Source organism: Pristiophorus japonicus, chromosome 1 (assembly GCF_044704955.1).
Source record: "Pristiophorus japonicus isolate sPriJap1 chromosome 1, sPriJap1.hap1, whole genome shotgun sequence".
NCBI lineage: Eukaryota > Metazoa > Chordata > Chondrichthyes > Pristiophoridae > Pristiophorus > Pristiophorus japonicus.
In genome coordinates this window covers 379,928,671-379,952,660 of record NC_091977.1, presented here as the reverse complement: position 1 = coordinate 379,952,660, position 23,990 = coordinate 379,928,671, and the positions used below count along the sequence as shown (strand labels likewise).

The following is a 23,990-nucleotide window of genomic DNA, read 5'->3' as shown; positions in this document are numbered from 1 at the left end:
GTGGACTGGGAAAATAGATTAAAGTGTAAGACGGTTGATGAGCAGTGGCGGACATTTAAGGAGATATTTCGTAACTCAACAAAAATATATTCCAAAGAAAAGGAAAGACTGTAAAAGAAGGGATAACCATCCGTGGCTAACGAAAGAAACCAAGGATGGCATCAAATTGAAAACAATGGCATACAAAGTGGCCAAGATTAGTGGGAGGCCAGAGGGTTGAGAAACTTTTTAAAAACCAGCAAAGAACGACTAAAAAAATAATGAGCGGGAAGATAGATTATGAAAGTAGACTAGCAAGAAATATAAAAACAGTTAGTAAGAGTTTCTACAGGTATATAAAAAGGAGGCGAGTGGCTAAAGTAAATGTTCATCCCTTAGAGGATGAGACTGGGGAATTAATAATGGGGGAATAGGGAAATGGCAGTGACTTCGATCAAATATTTTGTATCAGTCTTCACGGTAGAAGACACTAAAAACATCCCAATAATGGATAATCAAGGGGCTGAGGGAGGAACTTAAAACAATCATTGTCAATAAAGAAGTACTCAGTAAAATAATGGGACTAAAGGTGGACAAGTCCCCTGGACCTCATGGCTTGCATCCTCGGGTCTTAAAAGAAATGGCTGCAGAGATGGTGGATGCATTGGTTGTAATCTACCAAAATTCTCTGGATTCTGGGGAGGTCCCAGTGGATTGGAAAACCGCAAATATAACGCCCCTATTTAAAAAAAAAAAAGGAGGCAGACAGAAAGCAAGAAACTATAGACCAGTTCATCTAACATCTGTCGTTGGGAAAATGTTGGAGTCCATTATTAAGGAAGCAGTAGCAGGACATTTGGAAAAGCATAATTTAGTCCAGCAGAGACAGTATGGTTTTATGAAAGGGAAATCATTTTTGACAAATTTGCTGGAGTTCTTTGAGGATGTAACGAGCAGGGTGGATGTTAGATCTCTTAATTTTCAATGAGATGCGAACTCCGGTTGTAGATCTTTAAAATAATTTTATTCTGGCAGCTGCAACAAGCTCTGGCCTTATGCCAGGTCCTTTGTCCTTCTGAAACACATGGCAAAAAATGGCTGTACTTATCCCTGGATCAATTTACAATTGTGACCTCGCCCCCTTTGACCTTGTTGGCTCAATTGATATGTTGTTAGCCCATAATTGGCTTGCTGCCAAAAGTCTTGAAATGTCAAGCATGAGTTATAGCTCAATGCAATGTGCTAATTCTCACGTAGGCAGTGGTCTGTGTTTTCTCAACTTTGCAGCCTGTTTGAATTCTCTCAGTGGATAAGGGGTAGCCAGTGGATGTAGTGTATTTGGTTTTCCAGAAGGCATTCAATAAGGTGCCACATAAAAGGTTACTGCACAAGATGAAAGTTCATATGGTTAGGGGTAATATATTAGCATGGATAGAGGATTGGCTAGCTAACAAAACGGAGAGTCGGAATAAATGGGTCATTTTCCATTGACAAATAATAACTAGTGGGGTGCTGAAAGGATCTGTGCTGGGGCTGCAACTATTTACAATCTATATTAATGATTTGGATGAAGGAACTGAGTGTAATATAGCTAAGTTTGCTGATGATACAAAGATGGGTAGGAAAGCAAGTTGTGAGGAGGACACAAAAAATCTCCCAAGGGATATAGGCAGGCTAAGTGAGTGGGCAAAGATTTGGCAGATGGAGTATAATGTGGGAAAGTGTAAGGTTATCCACTTTGGCAGAAAAAATAGAAAAGCAAATTATAATTTAAATGGAGAAAAATGACAAAATACTGCCGTGCAGAGGGATCTCAGAATCCTTGTGCATGAAACAGAAAAAGTGAGGATGCAGGTACAGCAAGTAATCAGGAAGGCAAATGAAATGTTGGACTTTATTGCAAGGGGGATGGAGTAGAAAAGCACAAGTCCTGCTACAGCGTTACAGGGTATTGGTAAGGCCACACGTAGAATACTGCGTACAGTTTTGGTCTCCTTAAGGAGGTATATATTTGCTTTGGAGGCAGTTCAGAGAAGGTTACTTGGTTGATTCCTGAGATGAAAGGGTTGACTTATGAAGAAAGGTTGAGTATGTTGGGCCTGTACTCATTGGAGTTGAGAAGAATGACACGTGATCTTATCGAAACATATAAGATAATGAGGGGGCTCAACAGGTGGATGCAGAGAGGATATTTCCACTCATGGGGGATTCTAGAACGAGGAGGCATAGTTTTAGGATAAGGGGCTGCCCATTTAAAACTGAGATGAGGAATTTTTTCTTCTCGGCGGGTTGTAAATCTGTGGCATTCTCTGTCCGAGTCAGCTGTGGAGGCTGGGTCATTGAATATATTTAATGTGGAGATACAGATTTTTGAGTGATAAGGGAGTAAAGGGTTATGCGGAGCGGGCGGGGAAGTGGAGCTGAACCCATGATCAGATCGGCCATGATCTTATTGAATGGCGGAGCAGGCTTGAGGGGCCAAATGGCCCACTCCTGCTCCTATTTCTTATGTTCTTATATGTAAGTGTCGCTTGACAACACTGTTAATCACTCCTTCCATCACTTTGTTTAAGATTGAGAGTAGACTGATAGGATGGACACATTAGCTAAATTTTCTACGATGTGTGGTAGATGACTGTGTTGTTGTTGTACTGGAACAACTTGGCTAGAGGTGCTGCTATTTCTGTAGCACAGGTCTTCAGCACGTTTTCGGTAGCCTTTACTGTGACCAGTGCACTCAACCATTTCTTCATATCACATGTTGTGAATCGAAGTGGTTGAAGACTGGCATCTGCGATGGTGGGGATTTCATGAGGATGTGGAGAAGGATCATCCACTCAGCACTTCTGGTTGAAGACGGTAGTAAATGCTTCAATCTTTTTCTTTTGCACTCACGTGCTGGGTTCCGCCATCATTGAGGATGTGGATGTTGATGGAGCCTCCTTCTCCTGTTAGTTTCTTAATTTCCAACCACCATTCATGGCTGGATGTGGCAGGATAGCAGAGCTTTTACCTGATCTTAGCTCTGTTTATAGCATGGTGATTCTGCTGTTTAGTGTGCATGTGGTCCTGTTGTAGCTTCAGCAAGTTAGCTCATTTTGAAGTATACCTGGTGTTGCTTCTGGCATGCTTATCTACACGCATTGATCCATGGGTTTGTAATCTACTGGTGATGGAGGGGTGAGAGGTATGCTGGGCCATGAGGTTACAGTTAAGTCCATTCCGTCCTGTGCAACTGCTGCCAAAATTCTGGATTCTCACTGCAGTTTTGCTCCATTGCCTGAAATTTTCTGTCTCCTCACTCAGCTTGAGCCTGGGACCTATGCTTTGACTTCTGGTTGTGGTTTCAATCTCTACTTTGAGCGCAGCCGTAAAACTTACTAAATGATATATTTGCCCTCAGCGATGCATTATTGTTGGGGTAAAAAGAAGACTTCTCTTCTTTAAGGTGGACTCCCTGATATAAGGAATCGACACCTGCCCATCCGTATAACGACCACGGAATTACTCAGACGAAACCTCGGTTCAATCGGTCTTTATTCAAGCATGCAGGGGAAGAGTTCACAAATGAACCTTTTGAAATACAAGGGTTTCTACAAGCACATTTATACAGATTTTCGAGGTGTTTGACTCTCCTACAAACTTCTATTGGCCTGCAGCTTATCAGCAGAGCTTCATTGATTCATAGACCCTTATTAGAATTGCTGCTGTGCGATTTCCCAACCTGTCCATCTCCCATCACATGTCACTCTTCTGGAATGTGTTGTTCAGTGGTGTCAACTTTGCCTCCATTCCTCATGACGTGTTGATTAACCTTGTTTCCCAGGGTTTGCTATCTTGTTCCCAAGCACCTGATTTTACTGCTGCTACAATCTGTTTCTAGACTGCTGGCTCCCTTCTGTTCTTGGCAGAAATTGTTCTGTACTGAATATGTAAGTTTTCATTTTCTATCTGTCTATACAGGTGGCACGTCCAAAATCCGGAATCTGGAATGCTCCAGAGTCTGGACTCCGGGGCGATTTGTGGCAGGGTCGTCCGGAATCCGTAAAATGTTCCAGAATCCGGACCGGATGACCCTGCCGACCTCGGGGCCTCGCCGTTGCCCGAACTCTGAGCCTTGCCTTGCTGCCTCTTGCCTCGCCGCCCTTACCTTGGGGCCTCTTCGCCAGCCCGCCCAAATACCTCCTTGGCGGGGCCACGCCCGACAACGACAACCTTCTTGGCAGGGGCCCGCCCACCCGACAGCCTCCTTGGTGGGGGGGGGCCCACCCGACAGCCTGCTCGGCCGGGGGTGGGGGGGGGCCGCCCACCCGACAGCCTCCTCGGCGATGGGGGGGCCGCCGGAACACCGCCTCCTCGGCGGGGGGGGGGGCGCCCGAACACCGCCTCATCGGCGGGGGGAGGCCGCCAGAACACCGCCTCCTCGGCGGGGGGGGGGCCCGCCCAAACACCGCCTCCTCGGCGGGGGGGGGGGGGGGGGTCCGCCCAAACACCGCCTCGGCATGGGGGGGCCTGCCCGAACACCGCTTCCTCGGCGGGGGGGGGAGGCCCGCCCAAACACCGCCTCCTTGGCGGGGGGGGGGGGAGGGGCGCCCAAACACCGCCTCCTTGGCGGGGGGGGGGGGAGGGGCGCCCGAACACCGCCTCCTCGGCGGGGGGGGCCCACCCGAACACCGCCTCCTCGGCGGGGGGGGCGCCCGCCCGAACACCGCCTCCTCAGCGGGGGGGGGGGCCCGCCCGAACACCGCCTCCTCAGCGGGGGGGGGGGGCCCGCCCGAACACCGCCTCCTCTGCAGGGGGGGGCCCGCCTGAATACCGCCTCCTCGGCGGGGGGGGCCCGCCCGAACACCGCCTCCTCGGCAGTCCCGCCCGTCGCAAACATCTCCTCGATGGGCCTCGTCGGCCCGCCCCACAACATGCTTGGCGGGGCCAACTCCACGACCACCTCCTCGCTGGGGATCCGCCCGACGGCCACCTCGGTGGACCCCAGAAGGCCCGAACAGCTCCTTGGCAGGTACCCTCCCCCCCCCGATGTTCTGAAATCTGGAAATACCCGAACCTGGGCTCGGGTGTTTCTGGATTCGTGACGTCAGAAAGACGTTCGTTCCAATGTCCGGAAGACGCAAAATCCGGAACGGCCTCTGTCCCGAGGGTTCCGGATTCGGGACACTGCACCTGTACTAAAGGTTAACCCAATTGATGGTTCATTTACCATCAAGCTTTGCTGCTTAAAAACCCATTTGTAAGTGAGTGTTATAAGCGTGCTTTACATACATAAGCGAGTTTTACATATAATCTGTCAATCCCCTTACAATACTCTACCCCCTTGTAATTATCCTCGTGAGTTAGAAAACTTGCTGGCAAATTTGAAACTATAGCTTCTGAATTAGACGAGGTGCTGCTTGGTGCTGACATTTCATTCCCGCTGATTGAGAAACTATCTACAAAATGCATTCAGAAAAAGTACTAGCACCTGTTGAGTCTCTGGTCATTTTCTTTGATGAGGAATTCCTCCTTCATCTTGCCCTCACGTAGTAGTGGAAGTCCAAAGGTAAATGAGTGGGAGTTAAATAAAGCTGCTGTATCGTTTTGTTTTGTGAATCGTTACAAATGATGGGCTCAATTTTGCTGGGTCATTTGCACCATTGATTTGGCACGCAACATTTTTTTCTGGCGTATTTATTTTTTTCAAAGTTTCCCCCTGCGATCTGTGCCGGCATAACTGAGTTAGTTACGATTTTTCTAGGTTAAGTTTTTTTTTAACGTAATTTTCCCTCATGTCGGTTTTCATAATTTTTCGCAGTTTGGTCAAAAATTTTTCCTCCTAGGTTGGTGTATCTGGCCACTCCTGAAAAACTTTATGGTGAGTTAGCAGAAAGCAGTGCACATTGACAAATCGACGCTGAAAGACGCCATTGTTTTTAATCGAAGATTTTGGAGGGAGTCGAGCACTAAAAATCAATAATAAAGTTCAACTTTTTTTTAACCTGTCAACATAGTGAATGGAAGTTTTTTTGATTTCAGAGGTTTTCATTTTTTTTCTTGCTTGCACGCCACCACACCAAATGTCTTCAAGCAGGGCTGGAGGATCATAGCTTTGGCCGGGCAGAACACAGGGGCTTTGGGCTCGGCTGGAAAACAAGCCCGGGGTGGGGGGAGGGGAGAAGAGAGGGAGGTGCCAACCGATCAGAAGGCGTATTCACTCAGCCCGGGGAGCGAGGTGCCGATCGGAAGGCTTCTGATGACTGCAGTGAGTTTTGGGAGGGGGAGGGGGCGGCGGGGCGGAGAGAGAGAGAGGGAGGTGCCGATCAGAAGGCTTCTGAAGACTACAACGAGTTTGGGGGGCGGGGGGGAGAAGGGGAGAAGTCACAAGACTGCAATTAGTTGGGGGGGTGGGGGGAGAGAGAAGAAGTTTTAATAATCGAACAAGTAATGGAAATGATTCAGTTTTAATATAAACTACATTTTATTCAAAAGTTTAACGAGCCGTTCGTAATTCTTGTATCAAACTTTAAAGTTTTCAGTTACGATCACTTAAAAACTTTGAGATCACTTACCAATAAATGTGTAAATTTACATAACTTACAAAAAACTTTTAACTTGAACAACGGTTACAACAGTAACAATAATAATAATAGCAGCAGCAGCAAAGAAAGGCTGTACTCATCTCTCCTCCACCTTATTCTAAGACCGGCTGCTGCACAGTGTTTCTGGGGTTGGTACCAAGCTTATTCTTTCTAAGATCTCGGGTAGTGCGCACCTGTTTGGGTGGAGAAGGAAAGTGGCAATGTGGAGGGCCCAGCTTGGGGCTCTTCAGAGGCTGGTGTGGAGATTGGAGTGAGAGTGACAGTTGATTCTGTCAATGGATGCGGGGTCTGGGCATGTTCCCTTATTGCAGCAGCTAACTCCAACATACCATCCCTCATGTGCACTGACAGTGTCTCAATTACCTGCAACATTCCCTCCCTCATGGTCAGTGACATCGTTCCCATTTCTCGTGAGATTGCTGTTTATTCTCCTGACAGTCCCGCTACCTCGTCACCCATCCCACTGATGGTGTCCAGGAGGGATCGTGTATGTTCAGTGCTCTCCCCACTCATTGCCATCATCTGAAGGACGTCTATTAGATCCTTCACCTCAGGAAAGTGTGGACCAGCTCTCCTTCCCTTCATCCCCACAGCTGTGGCTCACACCCCACCACTGGGCTGTGCAGCCTGGGACAGTGGGGCCCTGGGTGTGTCTCGTTGTACACCCCCACCCCCACACTGGGACCCGCAGCCTCGGACATTTGGAAACCATGGAATGTCCCACCAGCACTCAAACCACTAGTCACGGAAGGGGTTGTCACCACAATGAGCGGCACCTCCTCCAAATTCAGTAAAAGAGTGGGGGCTTCATGCAGATCCATCCCCTTCTCCTCACCCCCATGTTCTTGGTTGGAGGGTTGGATTCGAAGATGTTATCCTGTTCAGGCTGGTCCTTGTCTGAATTTTCTTCAAGATCATCGGTGTCGGCTGCAAGTTCTGCAAAATATAACAGAACATAGACAAATGGTTAGCAGCAGAGGAGGGGGCAGGGTGGGTGGCATGAGTAGGCTCACACAGCACAGGTCAGGCAGCAGGCTAATTTGAAGGACAACGGTGAATGATAGCACATTGCATCAACCGAAGCGTAGTTGACGGAAACATCCCCAGGAACCGAAGCATAGCTAGCCCACGCAGTACTTAACATTTAGCAAAACCAGACGATGGAATTTGCAGGACTTGCCCTCCCTCGAGTGTAGGCCCAGCTTGTGCAGTGGTGGTTGCTTTTCTCCTGGCAGGACCCATCAAAGCAGCGACCCTCTCTTCCAAGGCTGTCAGTGGGTGGAGATTTGCCGGGCCTCCTCCTGTTTGAGTTCTTTCTCGTTTGTTGTGTGCCACTTTCCTCTGCAAAGATGAAAACATAACTTTTTAGAGAGGCTGGGTGGGACATATACAGCTGGTCACATTTACAATTGCATTTGCATTGAATAAATGAAAATATTACTTATAGTAACTACTTGACCAAGGTCCTGACATTTCTTTTTACATTGGCCTCCCGATCTCATGGTGGTCACCATTGCATAGTAATCTTCTGCAACTTGGTTCCAGCGTTTCTTCATTTCTTTGGGTGGAACTTTTATGTGACCTCTGCTGGTGTCCAGCTCCTGCCACCTGCCATTTGTTCTCAATCACAGTAACTAGTGCCTCCACTTCATCCGTGTTGCATCTTGTACTGCTGCAGTTCCGATTTTTCCAATGCTCTTGCACAGCATTTCTCACACACACAAAACTGGCTCTTTAAAAATGGCCCATTGCCAACTCAGAGCTGTACTGCGCATGCACATCCATTACAATGACGTCAAAAACGTCTCTTTTTTTGTTGCGCGTGCGCAGAAGGTGCAGCATCATTTTTTTGGCGCAGACAGCAGGCTCCATCCTCCGAGGCGACTGGACATGTTGCTTGGCGCCAAATTTGAATTATAGATCTGGAAAACTTTGGCAAAATATTTTGGTTGCAGTTCTGGCCAAAAGAATGGGCGTAACTCTGGCAATATGCCAGAAGATGGGCTTGGACAAAATTGAGCCCTATATCTGTATGGAGAAGGTATTCCAGAGTTGAGCGTTTTTATAAAAATAAAATATACAGCCTCCATACTTTTCCATAACTCTAAGTCTTATGTACATTAGTGCAATGATGGATATGTGAAATTATTATACTATGTCTACTTGAACTATAGGGCAGGGAAGAGAAACACCTATGGATGCAACAATGGATTTTGTCCTGTGTTCTGCCTGGAGAGAACATTTTGCGCTTTGAACTTCTCGGATTAAGCATCAGCGATTACAGGCCTGGTACTTGTGATGTTATTTTGGGGTAGAGGGTTGTGGTGGGTGGCGGGTAAGGGATGAAGAGGGTCAGCTGGGTGTCTGGCATGTACAGAAATCTATCGCCATGGTTAAAAGTGTCCAAATCAAACTACTGAAAACTCTACTCTACTTGTTGAATTTCTGTTTGCTCATTGGAGTCTTTGTGTGGGTTATGTCCCCCTTCCCCACATTCAGAGATCTTGGGTATAGGGTAAAAGAAAAGAAAGAAAGACTCACATTTCTATCATGCTTTTCATGACCACCGGACGTCTCAAAGCATTTTGCAGCCAAATAAGTACTTTTGGAGTGTAGTCACTGTTGTGATGTGGGAAACGCGGCAGCCAACTTGCGCACAGCAAACTCCCACAAACAGCAATATGATACTGATCAGACAATATGTTTTTATTATGTTGATTGAGGGCTAAATATTGGCCAGGACACCGGGGAACTCCCTTGCTCTTTGAAATAGTGCCATGGGGTCTTTTATATCCACCTGAGAGGGCAGGCGGGGCCTCCGTTTAATGTTTCATCCGAAAGAAAGAGCTTGAGCTTTGATATCGCGAAGTGTGCACAGGGACACTGCCGGAGTTTAATCAATTCAAACTGTGCTGCTTACTGGTGTTACTGGGCTTTACCCCCCCCATGAGTTTACAGGGAACAGCGCTCATACCTGCAGCTGTCTGAGGCACAGTGCATTCGAAGGCTGCGCTTCCGAAAAGAGGTCGTCACAGATATGCCAGCTCATAAAGGCAGACCTGCAGCCTAACAGCAGGAACAGGACTGCACTGCCCGTCAAGATGAAGGTGACTGCGGCACTTGCCTTCTATGCCTCCAGCTCCTTTCAGGCATTAGCAGGCGATGTATGCTCCACCTCGCAGCATGCTACATATCACTGCATTCGCCAGGTGACTCTTTTAGACGGTTCCTCGTATCGATGATGACTTGTTTCCACACTAAAAAGGGATGAGTTCACAGGTGTTTCAATGAGGGATTGCACTGTACGCATGCAGGATGGACTTTATAAAGTTCCCAATGACCAAGGAGGTACTCTAGGTTTTGCACGAATGAGAGGGCTGTAGGTTTTACATGAATTGCTGGCTTTTCCAAGGTTTAGGCTGCCTTTGAATGTACGCACATCACCCTGCGAGCACCTTTGGAGGATCCAGAGGTTTACCGAAACCGAAAGGGATTCCACGTCCTGAATGTACAGATTGTCTGCGACCATACTTAGCGCATCATGGCAGTAAATGCCCAATCTCGAGGGAGTATCTGTGATGCTTTCATCTTGCGTGAGAGTACTGTCTCATACATGTTCGAGCGTCAGTCACAAGGCCAGAGCTGGATGCTAGGGGACAAAGGTTTTGGCCTCACCACCTGGCTCATGACCCCCCCTCTGGAACCCTCAGACACAAGCCAAGCATCGCTATAATGCCAGCCATATAGCCACACGCAAAATCGGCGAAAAGGCAATTGGAGTGCTAGAGCAGCGCTTCCGATGCTTGGAGGCTCCCTGTAATACTCCCCTCAGCAGGTTGCTGAGTTAATTGTGGTGTGCTGCATGCTGCACAACTTAGCCATCATGAGGGGACATGATTTGTCACTGGGGACTGCAGGACCACCTCAGGAGAGAGGGGAGGAGGGGATTGGGAAGAAGAGGACCACTTGGGGGAAGAGGAGGACCAGGAGCCTGGGGATGAATCCATCCCACCACCACCACATGGGAGGCCTCATGGAGCTTTCACCACTGCAAAAGCCTTACGTCAGCAGCTCATAATTCCTCATTTTGCTTGGACAGTGAACAGCACGTTTCATCATTGCCTGTCTACTCTACCCCACCATATTGAGTATTCCTCCTCTTATCCTGCAAATGAGACACTACACAGGAATGGTTAACGTGAACAAAAGAATTTATTTAACATACAGTAACTTGAATAAGATTTATTAAACATTGTAAACGTAATTTGGAAACTGGAATAAAATTTATTAAACATTATTGTGAATTTTTAAAAAGTTAACTATTGGGAGACTTTAAAAACTTTTATAAAATAGCAACAGCAACAAAACAACGAAAGAACAACCCCTGCACCGAATGTCTTTTACCTGTGTCCCCCCCGCCCCTTCATGTTAACTCCCCTCCCTCGCGCCAAGGTAGTACCAAGACGTCGTGCAGCAATGCGGCCAGAGTCCTGCTCTAAAAGGGGGATAGACAATGGCATGTGTGGATCCCCTGGAGAAGCTCTGGGTATGGAAAGCCCGGCTTCTGAGTGGCGAGCCTCTTGCTCGGCCTCGCCACTCACAGGTGATGTGGGTCTGGGTGCTGCGACACTGGGGACTGCAGTGCCAAAGGTCAAGACCATCATTTGGGTGTGATCATTGACAGCCGCAACAATCTGAGACATGCCCTTCCTTGTGTCCGCTGATAGTGCCGCACTGCTTGTGGGAAAAGCACCTAAGACCTCCAGGAGCTGTCAGCTGAGCTGGATGCTCACCCTGGAGAGACCCGGACTGTCCAGGTGTGCGTCTGCCTGTCTGTCAACAGACTGGCTTTGCTGCCGACTCATCCTCCGGAAAGACCATACGGGATTCAACCCTGGGAGTGCGTGGCTGCACGCCACTTGTACCCGGGGCCTTGGATTGACCAAAGCCCGAGAATGTGTCTTCCTGGTCAGAGCTACTGGCCGCAGCTAAAAGAGGTGTTGATTTCATCACCCCCTGCCCCCCCCCCCTCACCCTACCCCCCCCGAATAGCTTCCTGAGTTTCTTCCTCCCATGGAGGTTCCTCATCCTCAGTGTCTTCGTGGTCCTCCTCCTGCACCCCCATACGATGGCCTGAGGTGGAGGCTTCCATTGGCAGATTTGGCACCTCCTCATCTGGAAATAGAAAACAGCAGACGAGTGGTTAGCAGTAGGGGAGGGGACAGGGTGACATGAAGGTCACATAACACAGGCTCATTTGAAGGACCGGCGCTACTGCATTATATGTAGCTCACAGACACCATGACAATTGAGGAACAGTGGAGGACTTTTAAGGAGCTCTTTCATAGTGCTCAACAAAAATATATTCCAGTGAAAAAGAAGGGTGGTAAGAGAAGGGATAACCAGCCGTGGATAACCAAGGAAATAAAGGAGTATCAAATTAAAAATCAATGCGTATAAGGTGGCCAAGGTTAGTGGAAACTAGAAGATTGGGAAAATTTTAAACGACAGCAAAGAATGACTAAGAAAACAATAAAGAAGGGGAAGATAGATTACGAAAGTAAACGTGCGCAAAACATAAAAACAGTTAGTAAAAGCTTTTACCGATATATAAAATGGAAAAGAGTGACTAAAGTAAATGTTGGTCCCTTAGAAGATGAGAAGGGGGATTTAATAATGGGAAATGTGGAAATGGCTGAGACCTTAAACAATTATTTTGCTTCGGTCTTCACAGTGGAAGACACAAAAGCCATGCCAAAAATTGCTGGTCATGGGAATGTGGGAAGGGAGGACCTTGAGATAATCACTATCATTAGGGGGGTAGTGCTGGATAGGCTAATGGGACTCCAGGTAGACAAGTCCCCTGGTCCAGATGAAATGCATCCTAGGGTATTAAAAGAGATGGCGGAAGTTATAGCAGATGCATTTGTTACAATCGACCAAAATTTTCTGGACTCTGGGGAGGTACCATCGGATTGAAAAGCAGCTAATGTAACATCTCTGTTTTAAAAAAAGGGGACAGACAAAAGGCAGGTAACTATAGACCGGTTAGTTTAACATCTGTAGTGGGGAAAATGCTTGAAGCTATCATTAAGGAAGAAATAGCGGGACATCTAGATAGGAATAATGCAATCAAGCAGCCGCAATATGGATTCATGAAGGGGAAATCATGTTTAACTAATTTACTGGAATTCTTTGAGGATATAATGAGCATGGTGGATAGAGGTGTACCGATGGATATGGTGTATTTAGATTTCCAAAAGGCATTCGATAAGGTGCCACACAAAAGGTTACTGCAGAAGATAAAGGTATGCAGAGTCAGAGGAAATGTATTAGCATGGATCGAGAATTGGCTGGCTAACAGAAAGCAGAGAGTCAGGATAAATGGGTCCTTTTCGGGTTGGAATTCGGTGTTTAGTGGGGTGCCACAGGGATTGGTGCTGGGACCACAACTGTTTACAATATACATAGATGACCTGGAAGAGGGGACAGAGTAGTGTAACAAAATTTGCAGATGACACAAAGATTAGTGGGAAAGTGGGTTGTGTAGAGGACACAAAGAGACTGCAAAGAGATTTAGATAGGTTAAGCGAATGGGCTAAGGTTTGGCAGATGGAATACAATGTCGGAAAATGTGAGGTAATCCACCTTGGGGGAGAAAAAAAACAGTAAAAGGGAATATTATTTGAATGAGGAGAAATTACAACATGCTGCGGTGCAGGGGGACCTGGGGGTCCTTGTTCATGAATCCCAAAAAGTTAGTTTGCAAGTGCAGCAGTTAATCAGGAAGGCGAATGGAATGTTGGCCTTCATTGCGAGAGGGATGGAGTACAAAAGCAGGGAGGTCCTGCTGCAACTGTACAGGGTATTGGTGAGGCCGCACCTGGAGTACTGCGTGCAGTTTTGGTCACCTTACTTAAGGAAGGATATACTAGCTTTGGAGGGGTACAGAGACGATTCACTATGCTGATTCCGGAGATGAGGGGGTAACCTTATGATGATAGATTGAGTAGACTGGGTCTTTACTCGTTGGAGTTCAGAAGGATGAGGGGTGATCTTATAGAAACATTTAAAATAATGAAAGGGATAGACAAGATAGAGGCAGAGAGGTTGTTTCCACTGGTCGGGGAGACTAGAACTAGGGGGCACAGCCTCAAAATACGGGTGAGCCAATTTAAAACCGAGTTGAGAAGGAATTTCTTCTCCCAGAGGGTTGTGAATCTGTGGAATTCTCTGCCCAAGGAAGCAGTTGAGGCTAGCTCATTGAATGCATTCAAATCACAGATAGATAGATTTTTAACCAATAACGGAATTAAGGGTTATGGGGAGCAGGCGGGTAAGTGGAGCTGAGTCCACGGCCAGATCAGCCATGATCTTGTTGAATGGCAGAGCAGGCTCGAGAGGCTAGATGGCCTACTTCTGTTCCTAATTCTTATGTTCTTATGTTCTTATTAATGTTGGGGAAGTCCAGAACCAGGGGTCACAGTCTAGGGATGGGTGGTGGGCCATTTGGGACAGAAATGAGGAGAAACCTCTTCGCCCAGAGGGTGGTGAACCTGTGAAATTCTCTACCACAGAAAGTTGTTGAGGCCAATTCACTAAATATATTCAAAAAGGAGTTGGATGTAGTCCTTACTATTAGGGGGATCAAGGGATATGGCGAGAAAACAGGAATGGGGTACTGAAGTTGCATGTTCAGCCATGAACTCATTGAATGGCGGTGCAGGCTCGAAGGGCCGAATGGCCTACTCCTGCACCTATTTTCTATGTTTCTGTGACATTGCCCCAGCGCTAGCCCACAGACACTATGGTAAACCCCTCCCACTATGTGAAGGCTTATGTGGACCAGCCTGGCTGAGGAAGTTTCCTCAGTCGATAATACCAATAGGGACCATCCCTAATCCACCGACACGACATCACATTGCCCCAATGCACTGGCCACTTTGCAGGACTTGCCCTCAATTTCAAACAGGGGATCAGTATTCCCATGGGTAGTTGACTTCTGAGGCACCGACTAGAGCTGCCACGTGCTCCTCGAGGTCCGTTAACGGCAGTGTCTGGGATGACCACCGCCTGCGCGCTGCTGCACCCGGCGGTTATGTGACAACTTTCCCTGCAAAGATGACAATTGGAATGGTTACCAGAGGGCCCTTCTGCTCTTGTGGCACACCCAGATATGCATCAAAGCACTTATACCATACTGTGTGCATTTAATACAGTCCTCTGTTTAATGGCCTTAGTAGTTGGATATGGTTCATGAGGAAGACATCGAAGTGCAGAAACATCTTTTAAGATGTCAAAAAGCAGTCTTATTAATGTGTAACGATCATTCATGGCAAATAAGGTGCATCACTAAGCTTACATACACCAACATGTGTCAGATTTACAATTTAAGTAATGGATTGCACGAATAAAAATATTACTTTGACGACCCTGCAAAGGTCATTGAACTTTTTCCTACATTGTTGATGGTCCCCCTTGGTATTATCGACCTGAGGAAACTGCCTCAGCCACGCTAGTCCACAGATGCCTTCACATAGCTGGGAGGGGATTATCAGCACCCCTCCTATTACATTCCCCCATCTTTTTTGCACAGCTGCAATGAGGGCCTTGATTGCTTCATTGCTAAACTTTTGGGCTCTCTGCCTGCTGGAGTCTCCCTCCATCGTGGCTGCTTGATCTGTGGAAAAATACCTGATTCAGCCCTGGATATACTGTGCATGCGCGGACGCACCCCGACTGCTGACCAGAATCGCGTGAAGAAGAAAAAAATCGTCCAGCGATGATGCTACCCCGACACTAAAAAAAATAACTCCACGATTAGCGCCTAAAAACGGGCAAAATCGCCAATACCCGAATTTCCAGCCCATGGAGTCTTGTCAGAGGATTGTTTTGGTTCTGAGCTTTCAACAGCAAGCAAAACTCTGAGACTCTGCTTGTGCTCTTCCACCCACCCAATCAGGATAGTCATCATCATCATCATCATAGGCAGTCCCTCAAAATCGAGGAAGACTTGCTTCCATTCTAAAATTGAGTTCTCAGGTGACTGAACAGTCCAATATGGAAATTATAGTCTCTGTCCCAGGTGGGACAGACAATCGTTGAAGGAAAGGGTGGGTGGGACTGGTTTGCTGCACGTTCCTTCCGCTGCCTGCACTTGGCTTCTGCATGCTCTTGGACTCGAGGTACTCAGTGCCCTCCCGAATGCACTTCCTCCACTTAGGGCGGTCTTTGGCCAAGAACTCCCAAGTGTCGGTGGGGATGTTGCATTTTATCAAGGAGGCTTTGAGGGTGTCCTTGAAACGTTGCTGAGGCGTGAGTCCGGGGTCGGCGAGAGGCCGACAAAAGGCCGCGAGAGGCAGCGGGAGTTCGTGGTCGCTGAGGCGTGAGTCCGGGGTCGGCGAGAGGCCTACAAAAGGCCGCGAGAGGCAGCGGGAGTTCGTGGTCGCTGAGGCGTGAGTCCGGGGTCGGCGAGAGGCCTACAAAAGGCCGCGAGAGGCAGCGGGAGTTCGTGGTCGCTGAGGCGTGAGTCCGGGGATCAGCAGAGGCCTATAAAAGGCATACTTGTGCAGCTACGTGGAGAAGGCAAAAAAGTAGTAGAAAGAAACAAAAAGGTGACGTCACAGCCTAGGGGGTAAGTGATTGGCTGGTGATTGGTGAGTAGTTTTTCTTCTTTTTTATATTAGTCAGTAACTTTTAACATTGTTGTTGCCAATTTAAGTATATCTAAGGGTTAAGTCATGGCAGGAGAGCTTGGTCGGGTGTTATGCTCCTCCTGTACCATGTGGGAACTCGGGGACACTTCTGGTGTCCCTGACGACTACGTGTGCGGGAAGTGTATCCGCCTCGAGCTCCTGACGGTCCGCGTTGCGGAATTGGAGCTGAGGGTGGATTCACTCTGGAGCATCCACAATGCTGAGAATGACGTGAGTATCACGTGTAGTGAGTTGGTCTTACCGCAGGAGAAGGGTCCACAGCCAGATAGGGAATGGAAGACCAGCAGGAAGAGTAGTGCAAGGAAGGTAGTGCAGGGGTCCCCTGTGTTCATCCCCCTGCAAAACAGATACACCGCTTTGAGTACTGTTGGGGGGGATGACTCATCAGGGGAGGGCAGCAGCAGCCAAGTTCATGGCACCGTGGCTGGCTCTGCTGCACAGGAGGGCAGGAAAAAGAGTGGGAGAGCGATAGTGATAGGGGATTCAATGGTGAGGGGAATAGATAGGCGTTTCTGCGGCCGCAACCGAGACTCCAGGATGGTATGTCTCGGAGCGGGTGCAGGACATTCTGAAATGGGAGGGAGAACAGCCAGTTGTCGTGGTGCACATTGGTACCAACGACATAGGTAAAAAAAGGGATGAGGTCCTACGAAACGAATTTAAGGAGCTAGGAGCCAAATTAAAAAGTAAGACCTCAAAAGTAGTAATCTCGAGATTGCTACCAGTGCCACGTGCTAGTCAGAGTAGGAATCGCAGGATAGCGCAGATGAATACGTGGCTTGAGCAGTGGTGCAGCAGGGAGGGATTCAAATTCGTGGGGCATTGGAACCGGTTCTGGGGGAGGTGGGACCAGTACAAACCGGACGGTCTGCACCTGGGCAGGACCGGAACCAATGTCCTAGGGGGAGTGTTTGCTAGTGCTGTTGGGGAGGAGTTAAACTAATATGGCAGGGAGACAGAGGGAGACAAAAAGTAGGCAAAAGCAAAAGACAGAAAGGGGATGAGGAAAAGTAGAGGGCAGAGAAACCCAAGGCAAAGAACAAAAAGGGCCACCGTACAGCAAAATTCTAAAAGGACAAAGGGTGTTAAAAAAAACAAGCCTGAAGGCTTTGTGTCTTAATGCAAGGAGTATCCGCAATAAGGTGGATGAATTAACTGTGCAAATAGATGTTAACAAATATGATGTGATTGGGATTACGGAGACGTGGCTCCAGGATGATCAGGGCTGGGAACTCAACATCCAGGGGTATTCAACATTCAGGAAGGATAGAATAAAAGGAAAAGGAGGTGGGGCAGCATTGCTGGTTAAATAGGAGATTAATGCAATAGTTAGAAAAGACATTAGCTTGGATGATGTGGAATCTATATGGGTAGAGCTGCAGAACACCAAAGGGCAAAAAACATTAGTGGGAGTTGTGTACAGACCTCCAAACAGTAGTAGTGATGTTGGGGAGGGCATCAAACAGGAAATTAGGGGTGCATGCAATAAAGGTGCAGCAGTTATAATGGGTGACTTTAATATGCACATAGATTGGGCTAGCCAAACTGGAAGCAATACGGTGGAGGAGGATTTCCTGGAGTGCATAAGGGATATGTCGAGGAACCAACTAGGGGGGAGGCCATCTTAGACTGGGTGTTGTGTAATGAGAGAGGATTAATTAGCAATCTCATTGTGCGAGGCCCCTTGGGGAAGAGTGACCATAATATGGTGGAATTCTGCATTAGGATGGAGAATGAAACAGTTAATTCAGAGACCATGGTCCAGAACTTAAAGAAGGGTAACTTTGAAGGTATGAGGTGTGAATTGGCTAGGATAGATTGGCAAATGATACTTAAGAGGTTGACTGTGGATGGGCAATGGCAGACATTTAGAGACCGCATGGATGAATTACAACAATTGTACATTCCTGTCTGGCGTAAAAATAAAAAAGGGAAGGTGGCTCAACCGTGGCTATCTAGGGAAATCAGGGATAGTATTAAAGCCAAGGAAGTGGCATACAAATTGGCCAGAAATAGCAGCGAACCTGGGGACTGGGAGAAATTTAGAACTCAGCAGAGGAGGACAAAGGGTTTGATTAGGGCAGGGAAAATGGAGTACGAGAAGAAGCTTGCAGGGAACATTAAGGCGGATTGCAAAAGTTTCCATAGGTATGTAAAGAGAAAAAGGTTAGTAAAGACAAACGTAGGTCCCCTGCAGTCAGAATCAGGGGAAGTCATAACGGGGAACAAAGAAATGGCAGACCAATTGAACAAGTACTTTGGTTCGGTATTCACTAAGGAGGACACAAACAATCTTCCGGATATAAAAGGGGTCAGAGGGTCTAGTAAGGAGGAGGAACTGAGGGAAATCTTTATTAGTCGGGAAATTGTGTTGGGGAAATTGATGGGATTGAAGGCCGATAAATCCCCAGGGCCTGATGGACTGCATCCCAGAGTGCTTAAGAAGGTGGCCTTGGAAAAAGCGGATGCATTGGCAGTCATTTTCCAACATTCCATTGACTCTGGATCAGTTCCTATCGAGTGGAGGGTAGTCAATGTAACCCCACTTTTTAAAAAAGGAGGGAGAGAGAAAACAGGGAATTATAAACCGGTCAGCCTGACCTCAGTAGTGGGTAAAATGATGGAATCAATTATTAAGGATGTCATAGCAGTGCATTTGGAAAGAGGTGACATGATAGGTCCAAGTCAGCATGGATTTGTGAAAGGGAAATCATGCTTGACAAATCTTCTGGAATTTTTTGAGGATGTTTCCAGTAGAGTGGACAAGGGAGAACCAGTTGATGTGGTATATTTGGACTTTCAGAAGGCGTTCGACAAGGTCCCACACAAGAGATTGATGTGCAAAGTTAGAGCACATGGGATTGGGGGTAGTGTACTGACATGGATTGAGAACTGGTTGTCAGACAGGAAGCAAAGAGTAGGAGTAAACGGGTACTTTTCAGAATGGCAGGCAGTGACTAGTGGGGTACCGCAAGGTTCTGTGCTGGGGCCCCAGCTGTTTACACTGTACATTAATGATTTAGATGAGAGGATTAAATGTAGTATCTCCAAATTTGCGGATGACACTAAGTTGGGTGGCAGTGTGAGCTGCGAGGAGGATGCTGTGAGGCTGCAGAGCGACTTGGATAGGTTAGGTGAGTGGGCAAATGCATGGCAGATGAAGTATAATGTGGATAAATGTGAGGTTATCCACTTTGGTGGTAAAAACAGAGAGACAGACTATTATCTGAATGGTGACAGATTAGGAAAAGGGGAGGTGCAAAGAGACCTGGGTGTCATGGTACATCAGTCATTGAAGGTTGGCATGCAGGTGCAGCAGGCGGTTAAGAAAGCAAATGGCATGTTGGCCTTCATAGCAAGGGGATTTGAGTACAGGGGCAGGGAGGTGTTGCTACAGTTGTACAGGGCATTGGTGAGGCCACACCTGGAGTATTGTGTACAGTTTTGGTCTCCTAACCTGAGGAAGGACATTCTTGCTATTGAGGAAGTGCAGCGAAGGTTCACCAGACTGATTCCCGGGATGGCGAGACTCATCTATCAAGAAAGACTGGATCAACTGGGCTTGTATTCACTGGAGTTCAGAAGAATGAGAGGGGACCTCATAGAAACATTTAAAATTCTGACGGGGTTAGACAGGTTAGATGCAGGAAGAATGTTCCCAATGTTGGGGAAGTCCAGAACCAGAGGTCACAGTCTAAGGATAAGGGGTAAGCCATTTAGGACCGAGATGCGGAGGAACTTCTTCACCCAGAGAGTGGTGAACCTGTGGAATTCTCTATCACAGAAAGTTGTTGAGGCCAATTCACTAAATATATTCAAAAAGGAGTTAGATGAGGTCCTTACTACTAGGGGGATCAAGGGGTATGGCGAGAAAGCAGGAATGGGGTACTGAAGTTGAATGTTCAGCCATGAACTCATTGAATGGCGGTGCAGGCTAGAAGGGCCGAATTGCCTACTCCTGCACCTATTTTCTATGTTTCTATGTCCCACACAAGAGATTAATGTGCAAAGTTAAAGCACATGGGATTGGGGGTAGTATGCTGACGTGGATTGAGAACTGGTTGTCAGACAGGAAGCAAAGAGTAGGATTAAATGGGTACTTTTCAGAATGGCAGGCAGTGACTAGTTGGGTACCGCAAGGTTCTGTGCTGGGGCCCCAGCTGTTTACATTGTACATTAATGATTTAGACGAGGGGATTAAATGTAGTATCTCCAAATTTGCGGATGACACTAAGTTGGGTGGCAGTGTGAGCTGCGAGGAGGATGCTATGAGGCTGCAGAGTGACTTGGATAGGTTCGGTGAGTGGGCAAATGCATGGCAGATGAAGTATAATGTGGATAAATGTGAGGTTATCCACTTTGATGGTAAAAACAGAGAGACAGACTATTATCTGAATGGTGACAGATTAGGAAAAGGGAAGGTGCAACGAGACCTGGTTGTCATGGTACATCAGTCATTGAAGGTTGGCATGCAGGTACAGCAGGCGGTTAAGAAAGCAAATGGCATGTTGGCCTTCATAGCGAGGGGATTTGAGTACAGGGGCAGCGAGTTGTTGCTACAGTTGTACAGGGCCTTGGTGAGGCCACACCTGGAGTATTGTGTACAGTTTTGGTCTCCTAACTTGAGGAAGGACATTCTTGCTATTGAGGGAGTGCAGCGAAGATTCACCAGACTGATTCCCGGGATGGTGGGACTGACCTATCAAGAAAGACTGGATCAACTGGGCTTGTATTCACTGGAGTTCAGAAGAATGAGAGGGGACCTCATAGAAACATTTAAAATTCTGACGGGTTTAGAGAGGTTGGATGCAGGAAGAATGTTCCCAATGTTAGGGAAGTCCAGAACCAGGGGTCACAGTCTAAGGATAAGGGGTAAGCCATTTATGACCGAGATGAGGAGAAACTTCTTCACCCAGAGAGTGGTGAACCTGTGGAATTCTCTACCACAGAAAGTAGTTGAGGCCAATTCACTAAATATATTCAAAAGGGAGTTAGATGAAGCCCTTACTACTCGGGGGATCAAGGAGTATGGCGAGAAAGCAGGAAGGGGGTACTGAAGTTGCATGTTCAGCCATGAACTCATTGAATGGCGGTGCAGGCTAGAAGGGCTGAATGGCCTGCTCCTGCACCTATTTTCTATGTTTCTATGTTTCCTCTGCCCACCTTGGGCTTGTTTGCCGTGTAGGAGTTCCGAGTAAAGCACTTGCTTTGGGAGTCTTGTGTTAGACATGTGAACGATGTGGCCCACCCAACGGAGCTGGTCGAGTGTGGTCAGTGCTTCGATGCTGGGATGTTGGCCTGATCGAGAACACTGACGTCGGTGTGTCTGTCCTCCCAGGGGATTTGCAGGGTCTTGTGGAGACATCGTTGGTGGTATTTCTCCAGCGATTTGAGTTGTTTACTGTATATAGTCCATGTCTCTGAGCCATACAGGAGGGTGGGTATCACTATAGCCCTGTAGACCATGAGCTTGGTGGCAGATTTGAGGGCCTGATCTTCGAATACATTTTTCCTCAGGTGGCCGAAGGCTGTGCTGGTGCACTGGAGGTGGTGTTAAACCTCGTCATCGATGTCTATTACCTTACTGATAATAGGCTCCCGAAGTATAGAAAGTGGTCCATGTTGTTCAGGGTCGTGCCGTGGATCTTGATGACTGCGGGGGGCAGCGATGTGTGGAGGCGTCAGGTTGGTGGAGGACCTTTGTCTTCCGGATGTTTAGTGTGAGGCCCATGCTTTTGTACGCCTCAGTGAAGATGTTGAGTATGACTTGGAGTTCAGTCTCTGTGCGCAGACACAAGCGTCGTCCGCGTACTGTAGTTCGACGACAGGTTGGGACGATCTTGGATCTTGCCTGGAGACCACGAAGGTTGCTACTGGTTCTGTAGTTTAGTTCCACTCCAGCGGGGAGCTTGTTGAGTGTGAGGTGGAGCATTGCAGCGAGGAAGATCGTCATACAACTGTCCGTTGTGGGCTTGAGCTCGTGCTTTGTTATAAAAATTATTTGTTCTCTGGATATTGATGATGAAGGCTGCATTTATTGCCCAGCTCTCGGTGGGTTACCTTCATCCTAGCAATTGCTTTTACAAGTGAGTGGCTTACTGGGCATTGAGTGAACTACAGTGTGTCGGACTGAAGTCGTGTGTAGACCAGACCAAGCAGGGGTGACAGTTTACCTTCCCTGGAGGATATTTAGTGAACCAGTTGGTCAATTTTTTTCTGTACCCAGCTGACACATATTTTATGAAATTAAATTGTACAACATGACATAGTGGGATTTGAATTCATGACTTCTGGGTTTCTCGTCTGGTAACATAACCTCTACACCACTGTACCCGACATATTGGTGGACAACAGAGATGAGGAATCCCTCACGGTGAATGGCGAGCAACACAACTCACTAATATGTGTGAGTGTATTGCTATGATCTTGCTTACCAGAGCATGGACGTCCATTGAACGATGGTTGAAAGTGTAGAACTTCAGCAGCTGTTGCTTGTCTCTTTACAGCCCAGCATGGCAGGTACAAAGCCATGGATGTTAGACTATTCAAATTTGAGGGTTACGACTCTTTTTAAAGTTTAATTTGTAATTTAGGATTGAGACTCTACAATGAGAAACTCATTGACATAAAATGACACAAAAAGATACTCAATTATGTAAAAAGATCATGCATTGCCAATCTGGGAGACACAAATAGTTCATAACCTGGACCAACCTGGATCACCCAGCACATTCTTTCTGCAGCTGGTTACTGCTCACTCTTGGGAATCAGTTGACTCTCCAGGTTTGTTTTTAATCCTGCATTCCTTTCACATTGCAGTACATTAGTTCTATATTATAATTGGTATGTTAATTCTAGACTTCAATAGATTAATTTTATATTTCAACAATACAAGATGTGTTCTCATACCTGGCCTTCAGGTAACACTTCCAGCATCTGTCTTCCCAAGTCTGTTTCCTCATCAACTATATGATAGGGATCTGCTTTTAATGTGATGGAAGAAGCTACATAGAGCAGTTAGTGTCATGCCAGCCAGCTTGATGTTCCATAAGTCCCAGTCCAATGCCACATATTAGGCTTAATTGTTGCCAATTTCTTAACATGTCCTCATGCAAGGGCTTTGGCAAAGGGGTGTGCCTGTATGAGGCTGATTCCCCTCCATTGTATTTATTGAAGGTTGGTGTAGGCTGGAGCCTTCCTTTCCCATATCTACTTCTCTATTTGGTTCAGGTTCTTGTATGTTGGCTGGAGGAAGCCCATCTGTGAATGCCTAGGAGTTCAGAACCATGAACGGATAGTGTTTGGACACATGTTTTACACTCCACAAGCTTAACAAGCATTGAAGTCTTGCTACCATTGAAGAAAGACCAAAGTGCTTGTCACCCTTTCTGAACGCAATCTGGAGGACTGCATCCAGGCCAAAGTTTGCATCCATCAGGTGCCCCAGGTACAGAAAGGAATCAAAATTGGGGCAGGTGAAACTTGGATTTTCCATATTATATCTTCAAGATCCTCTCTTGAGCCATAATACTTCATTTGGGGTCACCCACCTTGATATCCTACTATTTAGCCCATTGTTCAAGGTGGTGAGTAGAATGTACTAGATTCCTTGCAACAGGAAAAGGAGTGCAGCAGTATTTTTAGCACTGCCTGGATAGACAGCCAGAAGACCATCCTGTGTGATGCCATCCAACATATTGATGAACAC

The 23,990-nt window shown here is 47.2% G+C and overlaps 1 protein-coding gene across 1 annotated transcript in view; it reads left to right on the top strand.

Moving 5' to 3' along the window:
• LOC139266053 (polyamine-modulated factor 1-binding protein 1-like) overlaps positions 1-23,990 on the top strand; it is an 887,264-nt gene that overhangs the window by 30,721 nt on the left and 832,553 nt on the right. The window lies entirely within an intron of this gene.